Here is a 3,522-nt window from a genome sequence, read left to right on the forward strand (position 1 = left end):
ACTTCAGTCTGTGTGCATTGAATTTATTTAATACACGAGTTTCACAATTTGAGTTGAATTACTGAAATAAATGAACTTTTCCACGACATTCTAATTTATTGAGATGCACCTGTACTCCAGCAAAGAAAACCAGAAATAACAACCATGATCACTTAATATATATATTTTTTTTTTGGATGAAATTGAATTAGCCAAACCTAGGTTGCATACAAGGATGGTTCTGTTGATGCAAATGAAATATATATATATATGCTAAATTAACAAAAGAAAAAAATATTTTTTTAAATATTAATATATATATTTTTTTAATATAAATGGATAATCCTAAAATGATAACATTATTATAAAAATTATTTTAGAATAAATCTTGGCTTGGATTGTTAGGATATTTGCCAATATCTAACCAATAACTGTGTAATATTTTCATACTAAATTGCAGCTGGTCTTGTTTTTAGCATTTATTTGCGTTGATTTGTATTTGGGTTTCTATTTCTTATCTTTTTAATCATTTGTTTAACCATCCAACTGCCTTTCTATTGCAAGCAAAATGTACTACTCTTGCAAAATTACTTGAGAAACTTGTGTGATCTCTGAATTCAGCCAAGAGGTCAATCTGTGATGTTTTGATCCTCTGTTGGTCAAATGTCTTTGCGCTATACTATAAATGTTTGGTACACAAATGGAAGTCGCAACTTCTTGCATTTCCATTCATGTTCCTTTTTGGCTAAAAACTTCAGCTAATTTAAACTGTTTATTGCCACCTTTTTGGAGCCTTGTTTCATGCATTTCCTTCATGGATCTCTTCGATCGAAGTGAGCTACATTATAAGCTTAAAAAATCAATGCTGTGTTATCTAAGTGGTTTCTGGTGGAAACAAACAGAGAGATAAAATGTAAAAACTCCAATTAAGTGAAAATCAATATAAAATACGGTACTTTAAGAGATAGATCATGATATGCACAGGTGAGACTGCATTACTGCCTCTTATAAAAGTTAAAAGCATTCAGTGCAGCGTCTCTGCATGAAAGCAATATGAATTGGAACCGGTGAAAAGAGGCCTGCTGTGAGAACTGATTAGAAACTGATACGGTGGGAGTCCTAACTTCACCTCCGGCATGGGGGAGGTTCTGCGTTTAGGAGAGCATTCTGAGCAAAAGCAAAAGTGTGTGTCGACTGAGCATTGCAAACTTGAAAAAGGCAGCCAGCATGACATCAATAATGGCCCCTGATAGCTGCTCCAAAAAAGAGTTTACCACGGTGTGTTTGCGACCCTTTAGTGGATTAGAGGATACTCGAGAGCTTGACTCTCAGCGTAATGTATTAAAACTCACAACAAACCTTGTTAACACACAAATTAATCACTCAAAGTAATATAAAAATATTTATTTGTGAACTACACTGATTGATTTTGTTTTTTCACAGTCCTCTGGTGCTTTTCATTCAATGTTTATGAAAAGTCAGTCATGGTTTTCTGAGCTTCGGATCAGCTCTGTGAATCATTATGATGATGTAATTTGAATTTTATGAGCTCTTGTTTCATCCCCTCCAAGGATGTCTTGTTTATGAATTGCTCCAACGGATAAAGCGGTAATCATATTTGTGTCATGGAACATGCTGAAAATGGCAAAGATTGTGAGTCAGAGAACTGTTCTATGCATTATAATATGACTATGTTTATGAGAGCTGACCTGGTTTCACAGCTTTAATATGTGAATATTTGTATTATGTGCCCATTAAAAATTAAGCTTGCAAAAAGGGGGTTTCTTAGAATGGCATTTTTTGGTTCCCTAAAGAACCTGTTCAGTGAACAGTTCTTAAAAGAGCCTTTTTTCTTAGTGTGAAAAACACTTTAATTAAAGAAACTTTTACCATTAAAAAGAAACATTTGTCCAATGCAAACGATCCATCAATATTAAAAATACAAGAGCCTGGTTTGACACACAATCCCATTTTTAAAAGTGTTCTGCACATGATGATGAATAGCCTCTTATTTGTCAGATATCTGCCATAACTTTAGTACATTTAAGTGCTTAACAGCTTATAGACTTTATTTAGGGAAGGCCAATGTTTTGCTTAGCATGACCTGATGCCCAAAAAGCATTTTTCTCAAATGATGATGGTAATTCAAAGTCAGCCATGCAGTCTGCTAAATAACTGTTAAATTGCATTTTTCATTAGATTATAATAGAGGTTTTACCAGTGTCCAATTTTTTGAGGGGCTGGAAATCAGAAATCATTTTTGTGATTACATTTATTCATTTAACAAATGCTGTTATCCAAAGCGACTTACAATAGAGGAATACAACAAGTGATTCTTCATAAAAAAGGCAAATAAACACATAGTGCTCTTAATACAAAGTTTCAGATATCGTTCAGATTAGTAAAGCTAGACAGGGAGGGATTAAAGAAAAGTGAAAGCAAGCTATTTATAAATCAAGGACAGCTTTTTTGCATAAATATATACGTATTCATAAATGTATGTAAATTGTTGCATAGAATTCAGTAGGTTTGATTAATAAGGTCCAGGATTTTTCTGAAATGACATACAGTATGTATGTAAGACCTTAGCTGGATATTAGACTGTTTCAATTCTAGTCACATCATCACATGCTATGCCTTCATGGGATATCAGTTGCAATTCTTATTCATTCTGTCAGTGTGCCACTAATGTGAAGACCCAACCATTATCCCTCCTCATTAAACTGGGAATCACATTATAAAATTGTGGTCAAGAGAAACCCTCTCCACGGCTGAAGTGTAAAACATTATGAGGATGGGAAATGGAGCTGAAAATAAATCAAGAGGAAGCTCTCTAGTGTTTTTGCTCATAGATACCTCTGTTCATTGTGTCAAATCCTTATTTTAGCAGTGCCAAAAAGTTATCTGATTTATCCACAGTGTGAAATTACCCTCTCAAAGCCGACATAATGTCAAGAGCTGCTGAGCACACACTTGAGGCCAGAGTGAGAAAAAGTAAACCTGTGTGGGACTAGCTGGATAGCAGCTACAGAGTTTCTCAGCCATTAGTTGTTTAAAAGTACCACTTTATGTTTAAAATATGGAAATGCAGTAATGATGCTTCCAAAGTGAGGTTTTTACATGCAGTTCAGAGAATGCTACAATTTCTAAGCCACTTAAACCATACTTAAAAATGTATGAATGCCATAGTATTGGATAACTGAATATAAAACTGTGGCATTCATTCAAATAAAGTATCACTTTGAGGCAAAAGACTTTGTTTTGTTGTAAAGTTGTAAAACAATAGAACAGTGTTTCCCAACCATTTTTACAAAGAAATAATCAAACTGTACTCCATTAACCAACATGTTAAAATGGTACAGTGCTATATTATATTATATTATATTATATTATATTAAAAAAAATAATAAATAATAGTTTTCTTTTTAGGTAGGTAGTACTAAAATGCACCCTTTAGTTACTAATATGCACCCTTTATGGCTGAATAAGTTACAAATCTGTATTTGAGGTTGCCGCCCCATGGACAAGGTTTTTTTTTTTTTT

This window comes from Sinocyclocheilus anshuiensis, unplaced genomic scaffold (assembly GCF_001515605.1).
Source record: "Sinocyclocheilus anshuiensis isolate Anshui unplaced genomic scaffold, SAMN03320099.WGS_v1.1 scaffold283, whole genome shotgun sequence".
NCBI classification, from domain to species: Eukaryota; Metazoa; Chordata; class Actinopteri; order Cypriniformes; family Cyprinidae; genus Sinocyclocheilus; species Sinocyclocheilus anshuiensis.